General features: G+C 39.2%; 1 protein-coding gene across 5 annotated transcripts in view; it reads right to left on the reverse strand.

The window, feature by feature from the left end:
- Window positions 1-20,255, reverse strand: part of Atxn7 (Ataxin 7) — a 108,177-nt gene that overhangs the window by 35,676 nt on the left and 52,246 nt on the right. The window contains exon 1 of one of the 5 annotated variants that reach the window (XM_067767443.1): window positions 837-897. The exons of 1 other annotated variant lie outside the window; for it this stretch is intronic. The gene's annotated coding sequence lies outside the window, so the exon portion shown is untranslated. Of the gene's footprint in view, window positions 1-651; window positions 898-20,255 lie in introns of those variants that run through there. 3 more of the 5 variants (XM_067767439.1, XM_067767438.1, XM_067767440.1) reach the window with 3 other exon arrangements.

The following is a 20,255-nucleotide window of genomic DNA, read 5'->3' on the forward strand; positions in this document are numbered from 1 at the left end:
GTAGCGAATGTAGTCTGCTCAGTATTTCGATTCCAACCGTTGTGTGGATATCAAATACGCCAAAGTAGAATTCACTGTTTTCTTGTATCATGCTTAAACATATTTTTAACTTGTGATATTAGACCTTAATATGTAAAATCCTATATCTTTCTGATAACCAAAGAAAGTTTCCTGCAATAAAAACAGCGATTAATATTTTCTTCGTAATACGGAATTTATTCTTAGAAGCAAAATAATACAAATAGACACGACTGTATTCAGATAAAAAAGGTCCAACAGCTGATATAAATGTGAACTGCAGCCAGCTGATTACTTCTCCATTTTTATATTAGCATCTCTTTCCCACATTCATTCTATTATGGCACTCCTAACAAAAAAATTCATGCGAATTGATCTCCATAATTATGTGTGTATATTGTGTACATTCTTTTTTTTCATGCTATAATTATGAATGGGCTTTGATTGTCGCCTCTTCTGGACACATCATCAACAAAACTTGCACATACAACTCTCCCACAAAATATGCACAAATAATCAACGTATATTGCCAAAAAAAAACATACTTTTGTACAAAGTAAACAAGAACAAGATGAGTTAAAAATACTATACACATGAAATCAGTTTTCGCTGGCAACAAAAACAATAATTTACCGAGCATATCATCACCTACGAGGTATTTTTCACAACCCTAGTACTCGCCCATACATAAGATCAGCATATGCCTCACCCAAATCCTTTGCATGGACGAAAGACTTTTAACAAAATCTTACTTTTCACAATCGCCCCATGATATATGGTTTAAGTTTATTTAGAAACAATTATAAAAAATATTTTACTTGGTGAGCTCTCCGTTGGAGCAGACAGCAGAAAATTTCTGGGTACTCGCTCGTAACTTTGATTCGATTACTTTATAGTGGTGTGAAAAGAGTGCTGAATATCACAGGGTGCACACTGAAGATAATTCATGCATACAAGTGCCAAATACATCAATAAAAAATGCAACGCGATATCGTTCCATGTGGATAGGTACATTATCACAATTCACCCACATAAGATTGTGCATTCACGAGTTCAAAATTGCTTCGTTCTGCGCATGTACGTCACACTTGACTTCTTCAGCGAATGAAAGAATTAGAGAAAAAAACAAGAGCTAAAGGAAAATGACGTAAAAAGTGCCTTTAACATAATGTTTACATGCCCAATGCGCCACCTTCTATAACTCCATCATGGTACATTATGCATCGATCTTGCAGAAATGTCTGCATAATAATAATCGTGTGTTTTTTTACACGCGTATATGTTTGCGCTTAAACTTTATATGGACTGCTAAGGGTCAAACTTTAAATACTTCTCTGAAATTGCTGCGCATGAAATTTGTACTACTAATTTCAATACGCATTATACTCAGATGTAACTGAAATATGTGTCTATGTTTCACCTCACTTACACACTTACACTTATTGAAAACTCATTTGCACACAAAATGTACACTTTAAATTTTCATGCGATTTTGTGAAATATTGTGCACATTGTTTTGCTGAATCGGCGCTGAATGTAAAAGTCATATGTCAGTGAGAAAATGTTTATCAAACGACATGAAAAGAAAAAAGTTATTCTGAAACATTGAGTGTGAGTTTTGGATGTCAGAATAGTGTACACTGGTTGTCAAGGAAACTCACGAAGTTTTTATCAGTGAGTTTTCTTGTTCACAGTTTTGCTTTACAGAATCACAATTTCAAAGTTTACACAGCTTCTTGTGTATACTTTAATCCCATAGATAGTGAATAGGCCCCCCGAGGTTCGTGTTTCCGCTTTTCGGTACACCCTGTGCTGTAGCTAGTTGTTTAGCCACTGCCGCTAGATGGGTCTCCTGAGCATTATTTAAATGAGGTTAAGCGTTTTTTTTAAGCGAAAACGTAAACGTATACGCGTGTAAAAAACACCGCTAACATTTACATATTCTTTTAAATGTAGGACAAAGTGTTTTGTAAAAAACAATGTTCCTTGTAGCTTAAAGATTATTGTTTTAGTTCAATTAGAACAAATGTTTTGTCTAATTAAATGGACTTTCATATGAATTAATCATGCCTTAACGCTCCATTACAGATACTTAGCATAGACTTGACTTGGCTTGCGAACTGTCACTTACAGTTCTGTTAAATGAACATTGCATGTTACTGATTACTCAAAACTTAACTTGACTTAAGGCTCCATTACTGATACTTAGCATAGACTTGACTTGGCTTGCGAACTGTCACTTACAGTTCTGTTAAATGAACATTGCATGGTACTGATTACTCAAAACTTAACTTGACTTAGAAGTCTGTTGAATTTTGATTTTCTATGTAAGTTCTAAGTGACGTTTACATTTTGAGATGCCATTTGTTTGATACCATTTCATTTTGACATTTTGTCATACAAATTGACATTTATTTAAAAATAAATTTCAACGCTGATTATGATGCCATATTTTATGCGCCAAGTGGTGTATAATCGTGGCTAAGTTGCCAAGTTTACGCCATGTCAAGTCAAGTCTATGCTAAGTATCAGTAATGGGGGCTTTAGAAGTCTGTTGAATTTTGATTTTCTATGTAAGTTCTAAGTGACGTTTACATTTTGAGATGCCATTTGTTTGTTTCCATTTCATTTTGACATTTTGTCATACTATTTAAAAATAAATTTCAACGCTGATTATGATGCCAGATTTTATGCGCCAAGTGGAGTATAATCATGGCTAAGTTGCCAAGTTTACGCCAAGTCAAGTCAAGTCTATGCTAAGTATCAGTAATGGGGGCTTTAGTTGTTGTAAAGTTTTTCCCAATTGCCTTCTTTCGCACATATTATCTTCTACACATCACATACTTCGTATGTAGTTATTTGTTGAAGTTATGCATGTTTGTAAGGCGGTTTCAGAGAAACTTGTATTATTGCTGTCTTTGTTCTATTTATAGAACTACAACAAATTAACCAAATGTTGTCTGTTTATATGAATTAATCGGGGATTTTACAACAACTAAGGCATGACGTAGCTGAATGTGTTTGTAACCATTTCAACTATCGTAGGATTGCGGGTTCGGCTCCCACTCCCGGGAGAAAAGGCTTTGAAGAAATTTACAAGGTATAATCGAAACAGCTGTCGCCTTGTCCATTCTGATGTCACGTTGTTTAAATTTTTCCCAAATTATTAAATAAATTATAAAAATAAAAATTGCTTGAAATAAATGTTTTCAAACATTTAAAGCAATACGGGCAATCCCCGATTAATTCATATAAACAGACAACATTTGGTTAATTCGTTGTAGTTCTATAAATGGAACAAAAACAGCAATAATACCAAGTTTCTCTGAAACCGCCTTACAAACATGCATAACTTTAACACATAACTACATACGAAGTACGTGATGTGTAGAAAATAATATATCCGAAAGAAGGCAATTGGGGAAAACTTTACAACAACTAAGGCATGACGTAGCTTAATGCGTTTGTAACCATTTCAACTATCGTAGGAGTGCGGATTCGACTCCCACTCCCGGGAGAAAAGCCTTTGAAGAGGTTTACAAGGTATAATCGAAAGAGCTATCGCCTTGTCCGTCCTGATGTCACGTTGTTTAAATTTTTCCCAAATTATTAAAAAGTGGACTTTCGTTAATAAGAAATACTAATAGTGTTAAACATTAAAATATAATGGATTTGCAAATGTCCCTTGACCATAATTAAAAAGGAAAATTTTTGTGCTACGGGTTTTTACTGTGTGACATATGTTAGCTGGTTAGGCACTTTGTTCACCTGGTGCTTTAAGTCCTCTTGCCACCAGTTGGAATTGGAAGGTTCGATTCCCAAAAACGAAAAAAGGTGCAGGAAATGCCCGTGCCCTTTTTAATGAATGCATGCAGGCCACGTCTTCAACGAAACTTTGTAAAGAATATGAGTAATAATAAGAGAAAAAACATATTTTAAAATAAAAGTGTTCTGTATCAGCTGACAGTAGAAATTCAACTAGGAGCTACATTATTAGCTGTCAACTTTTACCGTTTTTCTTTTATTTCGTCCTTCGAATTATAGATGACAATCTAGAGATGGTTCTAAGACTATGAAACGAATTCGCTATCTCTAAAACTTGTTCATAATTACCGCATATCGAAGAATTTTTACACAATTCATATGAAGATACTTTAAAAAGCTTGATTTTTTAATTAAAAAAAATTATATTTAGGAATGGTTTTTTGTATATATTTAAGGAAATGAACGTCTTGGCCATTTCGGAAAGATCCGCGGTGTTTGCCTCAAAATCTCGCAGATCGCTCAAAAATTTTCAGGAGTAGCTCCTTGCGGGGGATTGTCTCTCGTTCAGTTACTCCAGCGAGGCTTCGAACCTAACCACGGTCTTTGGAATTGGTACTGCTGCGTCTGCTGAAAAGAAATATAGATACATAAAATGGTCACACTTTTGTCTGTATATCTTGTGCAAAGCGTAGTTTCACCTGAGGTTAACTCCTAATAATCGTCGCGAACACAATTTCTTTAAATCAATTGTGGCTCCTTGGCGGTCATGCACAAAGGCGACTTGCGGTTGCTATTAATGGTATATTAATACACATGACTCTCGTGGCACTTCCCAAGGCAGTCGGTTCTATGCACCGGAGCGACTCGGGATTTTTCCCGACCAAGGACTGTCATTTCAGTGTGACCCCATCTAATTTGTTTCGTCCCTCCCACAAATTGTCATCCTCCCAGCAGCTACTTGCAGCAGGACTGCTCCATATTCTCTTAATCCGGGAAGGCATCGAATCCAATCCGGGTCCGTCTCCTGACCCCGGTCCTGAGAAATGGTTTTGCTGCATCTGCCGGAAAAGAATCTTTTTAGGACGGTCATACTCTGTTCAGTGTGTCTCGTGCAAGGGATGGTTGCATCGGACAGGTTGTTCTGGGCTTGATCCCAAAACCCGACGTCCACGTAACTTTTATAAATCTTTTGTGGCTCCTTGCTGTTCACGCCCAAGGGCGTCCCGTAGTCTACGCCTTAGCGCCCGCCCTCCCACTACCTTCCAGCAGCCCCGCTGCTCAGCAAGCCACAACAAGTACCCGCTGCTGCTCGCGCCCCACGGCGCAAACAACTCAAACAGCTGATACCACTCATAACTACTACCTTCGTAGTAGAGTTGGTAGGAATGCTGAGCATCAGCCCCTGCCCCCGTCTTCTCCCCCCCCCCCCCCCCCCTCTTTTCCGGCAGCAATCCTGCAGGTCAGGGAAACAGACTCTTAGTCCCTACCTCCGTTTGCACCGTCTGCCAGCACAGAATATATAGGTTTGCGACATCCGCCCAATGCAGTTCCTGCCTTGGGTGGTGCCACTTTCCCAGATGTTCTGGTCTCCGCGACGGCAACCCTCCGACGGGTTTCATCGCGCCATGTTGCCAGGTCGCAAACCCAAATCATCCGGGTACCCCAATGCTTGCCCAAGGACGCCCAGTCCCAGGGCCACAACAGCAATTGCGTCCTGGCCTTCCACAACCCAGGCGTAGTCACCCGTCACTTACCCCCAGAGTGGCGACGTCTCCCCTTATGCCCTTCAGAATCCTGCAGTTAAACTGTAATGGACTAACTGGGAAGATTACGGAGATAGTCGATTTCATGAAGCGGCACAACATCCGCATTGCTGCGATTCAAGAGACTAAACTCACAGCAAGATCTGAAATGCAGATCTGCTCTGGGTATAACGTCCACAGGAAAGACCGCGAGAGCGGAAATGGAGGCGGTCTCGCGTTTATCATACACCACTCTGTGCAATATTATATATTTGATCCTGGCATCGACCGCAGGGACAATGTCTTAGAACGTCAAGGCCTATCTGTCCGGTCAGGCGATGCAAACCTAGAAATCATCAACATCTACATCCCTCCTGCCACCTGTTGCCCCAGTGGATACCGCCCTAATATCAGGGCCTTACTCACTGGCAACAATCGCATTATCTTAGGTGATTTCAATGCCCATCATGATCTATGGCATTCAAACTTGCGGGCGGACAGTAGGGGTGAGATGTTGGCGGATCAAATAGAAGAAACGACGTTCTGCACGATAAACGGAGACGCCCCCACACATATGGTAGGAAGCTGTCACAGCTCGCCAGATATCTCAATCGTGAGCGCAGAACTCGTAAACTGCGTCAACTAGCAGCCGATGGTAACATTGGCATCCGACCACCTGCCCATACTTATTTCGCTTGAGCGTACCGCCGACTTCATCGTCACTGAGAAACGCACTTTCATAAACTTCAAAAAAGGAAAGTGGGAAGAATATAAATCCTTTACAGACAGCCGCTTTGGTGTCCTCCCTATCCCGACTGATGCCCGCCAAGGGGAGCGTGCCTTCCGTAAGGTCATTAAATCCGCCTCGGCACATTTCATTCTCGCCGGGAGAATTCCCGAAATCAGGCCCCACTTCCCGGCGGAGGCCGCAAACTTAGCGAGAGAACGTGACCTTATAAGACAGCTTGATCCAGGCGACCCCCAAATAAGGGATATAAACCAACGCATCAGATTGCTTGTAGATGAACACAAGGGGGCGAAATGGGAGGAGCACCTAAGAGGTTGTAATCTCTCTACCGGTGTGGGTAAACTTTGGTCCACCGTATAGTCCCTATCGAATCCGACTAAGCACAAAGACAAAGTTTCCATCGCCTTTGCCGACAAAGTGCCTTCGGACGCGAAAAAATTCGTGAGCGCTTTCTGCCGACAATATATAATGCATCCTACGGTCGACAAAGATAGACGGAGAGCCAATAGACACGCACATAAACACAAATTCAGCGCGTCACTAATCACCATCACCGCTAAAGAGGTTGAGGACGCCATTGGTCGTGCTAAACCATCCAAAGCAGTGGGCCCAGACGGCATAGCAATGCCGATGCTTAAAAGCCTAGGGAAAGAGGGTTTCAAATATTTAGCGCATGTCTTCAATCTGTCTCTTTCCACCTTTGTCATACCTGAGAAATGGAAAATGGCCAAGGTGGTCCCGCTACTAAAGCCTGGGAAACCAGCTAACATAGGTGAGCCGTATCGTCCAATATCTCTCCTATCGCCAGTGGCAAAGACGCTTGAAGCCATTTTGCTCCCTTATTTCCAAGCAAATTTGCAGCTAGCCCCTCATCAGCATGGCTTCAGAAAACTCCATAGCACTACCACCGCGCTAAATGCCATTAGCACCCAGATAAATTGCGGTTTAAATCAATACCACACCATAGAACAGTACTCGCAGCGCTAGACCTATCAAAAGCTTTCGATACGGTCAACCATGGCTCGTTACTGCAGGACCGGGAAGGGTCTACCCTTCCCCCATGTCTTAAAAGGTGGACCGCAAATTATCTGGGTGGTCGGCAGGCATCGGTGCAATTTAGAAACGAAGCATCAAAACCAAGGAGAATTAAACAAGGGGTGCCACAGGGTGGTGTCCTATCCCCACTTTTGTTTAATTTCTACATATCTAAGCTACCTTCACCACCGGAAGGAGTCACAATCGTTTCCTACGCCGATGACTGCACAATAATGGCCACAGGCCCAGGCCCAAAGATCGATGCGCTATGCAATAAAATAAACGGCTACCTCCCTGATCTCCCCAGTTTTTTCGCCTCGCGAAACCTGGCATTATCACCGACTAAATCTTCCGCGACATTATTTACAACATGGACGCCCCAAATGTCGACCATTTTGAACATCCACGTCGATGGCACTACGCTACCGACTGTCCTACACCCTAAAATCTTGGGTGTGACGTTTGATCAGGGTCTACATTTTGGTGAGCACGCAGCCGCAATTGTTCCGAGAATTCAGAGCCTTAACAAAATCCTCAAATCCCTCGCTGGCAGTACTTGGGGAAAAGATAAAGAAACGCTCATGACTACATACAAAACAATTAGCCAGCCGATTACGTGCTACGCGTCACCCATATGGTCGCCAAGCCTAAAAATCACCCACTGGAAGAAACTACAGGCCTGCCAAAATACTGCTCTCAGAATCGCCACGGGCTGTCTTCTTATGTCCCCAGAACACCATCTGCATAATGAGGCGAGAATACTCCCCATCAGGGAGAGAAATGAGATGCTGACCAAACAGTTCCCGTTGAATACCCACAAACCTGGGCATCCCCACAGACATCTGATTGATGAACCAGCACCGCCTAGGGGCTTAAGGAGTCATCTCCGTAAGCATTTTGAGGAAATACGGCACCTGAGAACCCAGCCGTATGAAGTGAAAAAACACAAGCAAGTCCTTGGTGAACTCCATAAACAGGCGTCGGACCTTTATGCCGGGAATTGCTCGGTGAATCCAGTGCTTAACGAAAATTATCCAAAACTTGCGGAAGAGGAACGCATACTCCCAGGGAAACGCGTGTCACTCTTGCTCAACTTCGTTCTGGATACTGTAACAGGTTAAACTCTTACCTATCCAGAATCAACCACGACATACAAAATGTATGCCCCGCTTGCAACGTGTCCCCACATGACACCAACCATCTCTTCAATTGTAATGTGGAACCAACGCCTCTAACACCCCTGTCCTTATGGTCCACCCCTGTTGAAACGGCAAGTTACAACTCCCGTTAGAGGATATTGATGACAATTTGTGATCGGTCGCGGCTAGTAGGTGGGGCGAGCATTGCTACAACAACAACAACTCTCGTGGCACAGGGCACATCCAGTTTTTTCGAGCTACAATTCCCGATGTGCGAACAGTAGCAATCCCGACCACCAGTTTTTACCAAGCCTCCTGACGCTCACACTATATGCCAGCACAGAAGCTATAGGACTGTGACTTCGAACTCATACCTTCCTAGAAGCTCTAGGTGTAGTTCCGAAGACTTTCTGAGGGATGCCGTATATATTAAATAAAACATAACACCTGCCTATTACAACTCATGTGTACAAAAATATCACGATATCTACTTCTCAAGTCTCCCAGAGATCCCTAGAACTCCCGTCTATGATGGCTAAAGAATCATATCTAGGGTGTCATCTAAAATTGTTACGGACTGCTGCTGCGGTCTACGGCCATGATCCCCTTGGGAGCGTGTTCACGCGAACACACCTAGCGATGTGGTGAAAGTGGCGATAAAAAGAAAAATATCGAAAAGAAGGGAACAGACAGACCGGCCATCACGAGGAAAAAAATTTGGCTTCTGCCATGAGTTTCCGCCCGATACAGACGAGAAAAAAAAAAGAGGCTAAGCAAGAAAAACCAAGCAATCAATTTTTTTCACGAGCCGAGTGAAACTTTCAGTGCGAAAATTAAGCATAAACATTAAACTATTTAAGCATTAAGAATTATCTAGACGTTACAAATACATTAGAATCCATATACTATTCATAAACATATGAGTGGCGAAACTCAGATGCATTGATTGTGCGAAGGGCGCGTTTAATTAAGGAGTGTAACGCGAAGAAAAAGGTGGCGGCAATAATCACCAGCGAATTACAAGGCAGCAAAAATACCGTGGTGATAGTATCGGTGCAGAAATTCAGCGCGACGCCAAAGCAACAGGAGGTACTACGTTATCTACTACCTGTATTCAAGTGAATGTCCAAAAACTAGGAAGAGTCCGTAGCGCAAAGTACCGACACAGTCCATTCCGACAAACCTCTTTTCGTCTCGTCTATTTTGGGTGGTAATAAACATTACAACGGGCGTGTTGTGTTGGCACAAACCCAACGTATAGAATATCCAGTTGAAGTAGGTCGGCGTCTCACAGCCACACCTAGTGAGGAAAGTACTAGTGATTCCGATTCAGATTCAGAAGGCACTAGACTAATTGGGATGAGAACCCCTGGGGCCCGAAGATAAACCCCCTTCCCTACGTTTACGAAGTACACCACCACTTTTGGAAAAACATCCAACACCACCTCCGCCTCCAGGGCCGGCAGTACGCTGCAGCATAATACAACGAAAGCCGAAATTAGCACCAAGTCATCCGGGTCATAAAAGTCAACACGAAGTTTCATTGCCACCCGGTTCACTCGATCACCTCGGGCCAGAGCGCAACAACCACCAACAGTACCAACACCAACTACAACAACAACGTTTGAACCTGGGTGAGTCCGTTCCAACTCGGTGAAATTATATTATGTATTTATATGAAGTGATAAAATTCGTCACTTACAGATTATCGTTTCAAATTTTTGTAATTCATTCCAAGCACGCTTAATGAACCTAAAGACCCCTTTCTGTAACTCGATTTGAACATACGGTATATGAATTCGGACACTTTGGTGCTCTTAACTCTGTTGACCCGTCGGATAAGTGCAATGTAAAACACGTTCTGTAATCTTGCGAATAAGAAACATTGTTCTGTAAAGCTTGTGAAAGGTCAATACAGTCAAGAAATAGAAAACCAAAATTATAAAAGTTTGAGTTCTGCAAATAATTTTATTCAAGTCAAGTTACAGAATAGTGTCACTAGTATATATAGTACTTTACATTTTTGAATGTGTCACTCGGAACCATATTTTTTTTATATACATACATGCGAAAGTCATGCGAGTGGGTAATGCATTACACATTAGCGACATATGCCTTTCCGCGAGAAATTAGAATCTAGTCGCAACAAGAAATAGAGGATTTATGTCTTTGTGATCATGAACAAATAAACTCTTTCTATAATTTTTTTTTTGAAATATTTTTTTTTACTGCTCCACTATACTGTTGCGACTGAAACGTCACCTGAAAGTTCATAAATTGCTTTCTCTATATGATCACACGGCACAAGTTAGTATGTGTCAACGAAGACTAAAGCTATAAAAGCTTATTAAATTGTTACGAGAGTTTTGCCCGACCATATCTATTGGTGTGGCAATCAAATTTCCATAGACTCGAGATAAGACAAATGAAAATGAATTTAATACAATTGAACTTGCAAAAAGATAAAGTATGTTTTACATTCAGAACATAAAACATTGGTATGCAATTTAAGTGCAATCATAGAAGTTCCAGATAGTATTCTAAGATTAGGTTAGACCACTAAAATTTGTAAGTTGTACCTAACCATTTAGTTAAGAAGCTTCGCATTCCAAGGGGTTGGGTTCCTTTTATTTTCCTTCCTTGTCTATATATATATATATATATATATATATAAATAGTGCGAACATATAAATTTGATGCACACGGGCGAGCGTTGTCGCATTTGGGACTCCGCAGTCTAACTCTACTGGAGCGTAGTTTCAGTTGACTTATTTAATTAAAGACAATTTTCTTGCATTATCTTACGTATTAGCGAAATTAAATGGAATTTATTGTAACCCACTTAAATACGTCAACATAAGGATAGAAAATAAAATGAGCTCAGTGACCTTATTAAATCGACATACTTATGTTCGAATTAGTATATTATATTAGGTAATGCCTTGGATTTAAAGATGTATAAATAAATGAATTGTAATTAAAATGGGAATGTTGGCATCTTCATTCTTTTAGAAGGTACTTAGGGCATACAGGTAAGGGGCCACCGAAATTTTAGGTGCGTCGGTGGCCATGGATTTTGAGGGTGGGACAAATGCACCGGGCGTCGCAACAACACCCGCGGCGCCCCCAAGATATATTCGGCCCTTTATGTTTATTTTCCTTTTGGTCCTTTTATTTTATTTTCAGCAGTTTTTTTTTGAATTTTGATTTCAAAGTAGTAACCGGTCATGTCCGGTTCGGTATTTTTTTTGCGTCAGTTCTTTTTGAATTTTTGAATTTTTAAATCTTGGAATGTCTAACGGTTTGTCCGTGGCATCCGGTCCGACCGGATGTCGTTTTAATTTGAATTATAAGCGTTTTGAGTCGGTCTCTGCGCTTTTTGACAGCTAGTTTTGATAGGCATGATAGGAACTTTTTTCTGTTTATAGCGCAGGAACAGTAAGGTTGGCAAGGACCCGCCCCAGCCGACAATGACTAGCCACTGTGCACCACCACATCATGCCGACCGCCTTCCTTACTGCTTCCATTGTGAATGCGTTTCCATAACAAAATGGAAGAACGAAATTAACGAGAAACGTGAAAACAGTAAAATCCCCGACACTTAAGCAGTTTTTCATATAAAAAAAATAAATAAATGTAAGGCGCGAAAACCTCCGAAGAGATCTAAGGCCGAGCTTCTCTTCCAATTTGCGTCGTGCTCCTATTGATTTTCCCTACAAATTGGCCGGACGGAACCTACATGTTTTATGCCGACTCCGAACGGCATCTGCATGGCAGATGAGTTTTCACTGAGAGCTTTTCATGGCAGAAATACACCCGGAGCGCTTGCCAAACACTGCCGAGGGGCGACGCCTCTTAGAAAAATTTTCTTCTAATTGAAAAACCTTATTTCTAAAATTTTGATGTTGTTTTGCCCGGGATGTGAACCCATGGCATACGATGTGATAGGCGGAGCACGCTACTATCACACCACGGTGGATGAGTTTAACACAAGCTTATGCATTATGAATAGATTGCACGTATTTTTATGGAGAACGGTAGAGCGATACTGGCGCCATCTGATATTGAAAAGTAGCCAACTCCCAAGTATTGTTGCAAGCAACTCATAAGAAAAAGAATTTGACATTTGCACACTTTGTAGGTGGAATTATTTTTCGCAATGGTTGGTAAATTTTTTAACACTTCGCAATTAAAAGCTGCAATATAACAATCGAATACGTCACAAAATATGTTAGCAAGAATTTTTGTTTTAGAGGGAGAAAGTTTATAACAGTGCTGCGCGAAATTTTGTATGTGAATCGGCAAGGCGTAAACTTCAAGTGCCAAGTCTGAAGTTCCTTCATATTTACAAACGCAACTTCTTGGTTGATTGTGGCGATATTATTGGAATACATAAAGCTGAAGACATTGGTGCTTTATCGGTAACCTTTTAACAGCTGATTCGACCAACCTTATGAGAATCAATGCAATCGATTATTGGTGCCGCTAAGGTCGTAACCGTATCGTAACCAACCAATTGGGTTTTGGAGTACTGTACAACTGTACTGATCATAGAACTTTGTTTATTAGTAAACAGGTGTGGAAATGGTAATATGGTAGGGATTTTTGTTTCCCATATACATACATATATACATATGTATGTATGTAAGTTGTATGGAAAATTTGTGTTTTGATATCTTTTGGTTTGTATAAACATCTAATTGGTCACCATTAAAAAAATAAGTTTACATGTCATTGTCAAAATTGTTTGCGAAGTCTGATGGATCAAAAGTTATTTAAGGTCAATGTTAACTTAATGAAAACTTTGGAAAAAATTTCTTAAAATAAAGTTTGAAGCAATCCATTTTAAACGTAACAAAATTCTAGTGGAATTAGTGACTAGTTTCAAAATCGGCTGTCTGTCTGTTTTTGCCGCTCCTTAAAATTTTGATTGTCTTTGAACGCGTTAAACGCTGTAATATAAATACCCAAATATGCATATAAGCATATTCTAACATATGTACATGTTGTATTCTTGCAGATTCCTTTGAATCTAATTTAAATAACTTTTGATCCATCAGACTTCGCAAAAAATGTTGACAATGACATGTAAACTTATTTTTTTAATGGTGACCAATTAGATGTTTATACAAACCAAAAGATATCAAAACAAAAATGTTCCATACAACTTACATACATACATATGTATATATGTATGTATGTATATGGGAAACAAAAATCCCTACATTATTACCATTTCCACACCTGTTTACTAATAAACAAAGTTCTATGATCAGTACAGTTGTAAACGACCCCGATAACTATTTCTAACTTAAGCCTCAAGCACAACTTTGGTTACGTAAATATATGTAACTAAATAAATGAATATTAACAAAGCAACCCCAAACAAACAAAAATATTTGCATATATGCATCTATACACACATAAATATATTTACGTATAAATATATGTGCATGCTCATCTGCACAAGCGATGAGCGTAACATAAACGCAATGTCTTTTATTTTACTATTCGAAGTATCCGGATAGTGCGCACTATCCGAATAAACGAATAAAAAATCCGAATAAATATTATTCGGATTATTTGAAACGAATAAATTTATTCGTTTATTCGAATAACGTTTATTCGGATATAATTCGAAAATAATCCCACCACTACTATTTACGCCCTGATTCTGAGCGTTACCGGCAAAATAGTACCCAGAACATTATGTAACCGAATATAGTTACCAGTATCCGCGATTCTGTCCCAAGTGGTAACGCTGTCATCACCCAAAGATCCACCAGTGTCTGTGGAGAAATTTGAAAGGTAGTTTTCTTCGCTTTCACGGTTGCCACTTTGGTCCAAAAATGGTCCCTTCCAACCCCATTTGACCCGCTGGTCCCTTTTCTTTAATTTTGGTCCTTTTAGGCAGTAGCCACGATTGGTACTTTTCGTTCTTTTTCATTCAGATAAAAATGCACAATATTGTCCAAAAATTCGCCACACTTTCGTTAGCCCCCATATAATTTTGAATTTACTTCAATGGAACTCTCACCATAAAAAATTGGTCAGTCAATAAAATGTACCAAAACAATAATATTTGACGTAGGATATAATTTATGCCAGGCATTAAAAAGAAACACATTGTCGTTAATGTTGATGAAATAACCGAATAATCAAAAAAAAAACTCTTGTTTTATAATAGCTATCATCCGGTGGCAAAATCCTGAGCCAGATAAATAATTTTGCATGTAAATGCAACAACAACGATTTGAGCCACATAAATCCAGATAGAAGTCTGGTGAGCCAGAAAATTTGTTAATTACTTCTTTTTAGGTTGACAACGCGGCCTTTAATATACCTACTTTTTCAAAAATAGATGTCGCTGCTTAGCCTTTTGCCGTATGAGTTAAATGAAAAACAGCGGCGACATCTGCCTATCACATTTCACGTGTGCGAACATTTCACATGTGCTTCTCAAGTCTCTCAATGATCCAGAGCATTCCCGTGAGAATTGAGCGTGAGCCGGAGCTGTAAAACTCACTGAAAAACGGCAAATAATATTAATAACCATGATCCAAGTAACAGATCTCGCATTAAAGGCAACAACAAAAAGTAAAACTTCTGCTGTGACGTCACGATTTTGAAGTATGTTTGAAATGAAAAGAGGACAACAAAAACAAATTTATTTGACTTAGATTTTTATTGATATTTTTTGTGTTAGGAAATTCAAATTTAAATTATAAATTTACATATCAAAAAACTTCAATAAAAAGTTCACAATTTCAAAATTGCGAAAGATTAATGTCTATTCCTCCACAGTAGGAGTCGTCAGTATTGGGCGCCGTCAGTCGTCAATATGTTTTACTTATCCAGATCGAAGCTGCGCCAAAGTGACTCTCGAGATTCTGCTTTCCTCAACTGCAAGTTTCGGTTATTGCACTCGAACGAGGTTCGGCGGGCATAGGACTTACCGATTCTTTTAAGATGACTCTGAGGGTCTTCCTTATGCTCTTTTGGTTCATAAGGCTTCTTGTGTGACGTATTTCTTCGTAACTTCTTACGTCCCTGAGACGCGGGGCTCTTCGATCAGTTTTCTGTTATAATGGCCAAGTTCCTGACTTTCAACAGAAATTATTTGTTCCTCGTTTCGTTTCTCTCCTTTATGGGGACTATTCCGCCTCTTGTGAGTGCCTTCAGTGTGTTTCTTTTATGCTCGCTGCCCATATTGGAGACGCGTAGCGTACAATCGGCTGGCCACATGCTTCAAAGGTAGCTACAGCGTTTCTTTGTCTTTACCCCAAGTGCTTTCATCGAGGGACTTGAGGACTTTGCTATGGCCCTGAACTTGAGATAAAATTGCTGCTACATGGTCGGCAAAATGTAGGTCATTATCGATGTCACACTCTAAAATTTCGGGCGTAGGACAGTTACGCCCCGATTCTGAGCGTTACCGGTAAAATAGTACCCAGAACATTATGTAACAGAATATCGTTACCAGTTCTTTTATCCGCGATTCTGGCACATGTGGTAACGCTGTCATCACCGAAAAACTCACCAGGGTCTGTGGAAAAATTTGAAAGGTAGTTCTCTTCGCTTTCACGGTTGCCACTTTGGTCCATTTGGACCAAAAATGGTCCCTTCCAACCCAATTTGGTTCGCTGGTCCCTTTTCTTCAGTTTTGGTCCTTTTTAGGCAGTAGCCACTATTGCTACTTTTCTTTCTTTTCACTCAGGTAAAAATTCACAATATTGCCCAAAAAATTCGCCGCACATATAATTTTGAATTTACTTCAATGGAACTCTCACCATAAAAAATTGCTCAGTCAATAAAATGTACCAGAACAATAACATTTCACCTATGATATAATTTATGCCAGGCATTAAAAAGAAAAGGCAAACACATTGTCGTTAATTGTTGATGAAATAACCGACTAATAAAAAAAACTCTTGTTTTATAATAATATTAATAACGGCTAGGTTATACAACACTATGTAAAATATATGAAAATAAAAATTGCTTCTCGCCTAGCATAGCTTATAGCGAGCACTCTGCCGTGAGCCTAACACTTTCAAAACTTATACAAAGAAATTCTATGCATTACTTCTCGTTCGGCACGTTGATATTTAAATCTTTCTCACCCAGCTCAATGAGTTCAAGGAATTTCAGGAGTATTGTGGTGTTAAGCCCCGTAAGGTAATTGAAAACTAAGTATCTTGGCACAAGAAATATTTTAACTCGAAGACAGAAGAAAGAGATTTGATTTCTGAAGAAATGTTTTGTATAAAATTATTCCCGTAGGTGCTAGCAGAACCCCTGAGGCCTGGGATCAAAACTCACACTTACTGAATCTAGGCGCTGATATGAAGTTTAAACGTTAAGGGAAAAAGTAAACACCTATAAAAATAAAAAAAAAAAATAAAAAAATAGCATTAACAAAATTGCCTAGTTTCATTTATGATTTACTGAGTTTTCCACATACATAGTTCGGCGACACCAGAACGTAAATTTTGAACCGTTTCTTACTAAAACCTAACTAATAAAAAATTTCATTGCAATCAACAACATAATGCTAGAACCAAGAGCTTTGTGACCAAAACTAGGTTCACAACGTTTGGTTGCTGAAAGACATAGACTTATCCTATGTCAAAATATAGTACCATTTTTGGTTGCATGGACATATATTTGTTTGTTTAGCTGGAATTAAAGGAAAGTCTTCACTATGTTTAGTAAAATTTTATATGGAATCATCCTAAAATTTTGTATTTTATACTAATAAAATAAAACAAAAATTTGGTCCTTTTTTCGACGAATTTTGGTCCCAAATGAAAACATGGTGTGGCAACCGTGTTCGCTTTACCGAAAATATCTCACTTGTATATACGAGGTGAACGAGTAAACGGGACGATGTGTATATGCATATTATGCATGATAAATTTCTACATAGGTATATTGTAATTTATTCTGTGAAAGTACATAATGTAAACAAATATGTATAGCAAGAGGCAACACTTTTTTTACTATTATCTTTATTTATTTGCGCTTACAATTCTTTATTTTTCACTTTTGCCTTTTTCTAAACAACAGCTGTTGTGTGGTTATTTCGATGTAACCACCTACTTTTGTGGGTAAAAAATTATCCAGCTACTTTCGCGGGTAGAATACCAAAAGGATGTAAAAGTTGCCACATGATTTCGTTACCGTGGTGAAGAATGTTGTTACCACACTAGAATCGGGGCGTTAGAAGCGTAATGGCATCGACGTGGATGTCTAATATTTCCAAAACTTGTGTGGTCCATTTCGTGAATATGGTCGCTGAAGAATTGGCTAAGGAGATAGCTGCTAATTTTACAGCATAGCTCATTAATGACCACGATCTGTTGGCATTATTGTGCAGTCATCGGCAATGAAAGCAATGGTAACTTGTTCGAGTGGAAAGGGGCGCTACGACGTAATAATTAAACAACTTTGCGGCAACTCTTAGTTGATTTTTCTTGGCTTTGGTGTTACGTGTCTGAACTGGAACGATATCCGCGGACCACACAGATTATTTACGGTAAAACTTTGAGACTAAGTGGAAGGGAAGACTCTGCCAACCCTTGCATTTCCCTCATATTATGTAATACTTTAATAGAGAAGAGAAAAGCAAGGTGGAGCAAATTATGCTAGACGCAGGCAAACCAAAAGACTGCAGTCATTTTAACAAATCGTTCCCGAGATGGTCGGGCTTGGTACCGGAACGTATCGGATCTGCATCCGGCGAAACATCGATAACACTCCCCAAGACTTTCGGGGAGTGTCCTTATCCCAACAACAACCGCAGTAATTTCAAATGACTATTACTTCGGTACCCCGTACAAAAACCACATCTAACTATTTAAAGATAAGCATAGGGTATTCATACTTTTTTAGATTTAATTATCAATTCATTCGTATATATTTTGACATTTGACTTTAGCGAAAATGATTATACTGTCGGCTGAGTGGAAGATGGCCCTATATCGGCTGCCAAGTCGAATACTACCCATCAACACAAACGATTAACGCCCCGATTCTAGTGTGGTAACAACATTCTTCACCACGGTAACGAAATCATGTGGCAACTTTTACACCCTTTTGGTATTCTACCCGCGAAAGTACCCACAAAAGTAGGTGATTACATCGAAATAACCACACAACAGCTGTTGTTTAGAAAAAGGCAAAACTGAAAAATAAAGAATTGTAAGCGCAAATAAGTAAAGATACCGTGCAAAAATTGTTGGATTACGTGTTCCATTTTCTTCATGTTGGAGTACTCTAACAATACTCCTTTGCAATGCGTTTGCGGACCACCATCAGCCGATCATTGCTCGTTTTTTAACGACCGTGATCATGACACGATGACCATCGAACAGAGTTGCCAAAAGTAAAATATTGCATACAAATAACTGATAATAAAATTTTACTATGGCAACTCTGATAAAATGCGCACTGGTTTTATGTACACATACCATAGTATAGAGAAATATTAGTTTCTTTATTCACGCAAATGCTAAATAACATAAGAATATTCGTAGTAAAAAATATAAAAGTTGTATTGCCCCTCTTCATTTACTTTCATTTTAAATTAAATTCACTCCGATAATTCTTTCCGACACAATTCCTCTTTAGTACTTTGGCACATGATCCTCTCTGGGTGCTCCATGGAGTACAACAGTGAAAGTACTTTGGAAAGTACTCTCACGTATGTACTCTATGGATACTCACAAACAAAGCGAGAGTGGGATCACCTACTCCTCTCCTAGGACATCACAATGTTAATTGGAGCACATTTTTTGTATGAATACAGATTAGCTTTGGAATACTCCTATACTCCCAAAGGAGTATTCCTTACATTATTTATGGAGTACTCGCGTTTTTTGAAGGGTAATAGTAAAACAGTGTTGCCTCTTGCTATACATATTTGTTTACACTATGTACTTTCACAGAATAAATTACAATATACCTATGTAGAAACTTATCAAGTACAATATGCATATACACATCGTCCCGTTTATTCGTTAACCTCGTATCTACAAGTGTGACATTTTCGGTAAAGCGAACACGGTTGCCACACCATGTTTTAATTGGGACCAAAATTCATCGAAAAAGGACCAAATTTTTGTTTTATTTTATTAGTATAAAATACAAAATTTTAGGATGTTTCCTTATAAAATTTTACTAAACATAGTGAAAACTTTCCTTTAATTCAAGCTGAACAAACAAATATATGTGCATGCAACCAAAAATGGTACTATATTTTGACATAGGATAAGTCAATGTCTTTCACCAACCAAACGTTGTGAACCTAGTTTTGGTCATAAAGCTCTTGGTTGTAGCATTATATTGTCGAATGCAATGAAATAAAATGTATAGTGCAGTTAGGCTTTAGTAAGAAACGGGTCAAAATTTAACGTTTAAACTTCATACCAGAGCCTAGATTCAGTAAGTGTGAGTTTTGATCCCAGGACTCAGGGGTTCTGCTAGCACATACGGGAATAATTTTATACAAAACATCTCTTCCGAAATCATCTTTTGCATTTGCTTCCTTCTGTCTTCGAGTTAAAATATTTCTTGTGCCAAGATACTTAGTTTTTAATTACCTTGCGTGGCTTAATACGACAATAGTCCTGGAATTGCTTGAACTCATTGAGCTGGGTGAGAAAGATATAAATATCAAAGTGCTAAACGAGAAGTAATGCATAGGATTTCTTTGTATAAGTTTTGAAAGTGTAAAGCTCATGGCAGAGTGCTCGCTATAAGCTATGCTAGGCGAGAAGCAATTTTTATTTTCATATATTTTACATA

The sequence above is a fragment of the Eurosta solidaginis genome, chromosome 2, assembly GCF_040869045.1.
Source record: "Eurosta solidaginis isolate ZX-2024a chromosome 2, ASM4086904v1, whole genome shotgun sequence".
NCBI lineage: Eukaryota > Metazoa > Arthropoda > Insecta > Diptera > Tephritidae > Eurosta > Eurosta solidaginis.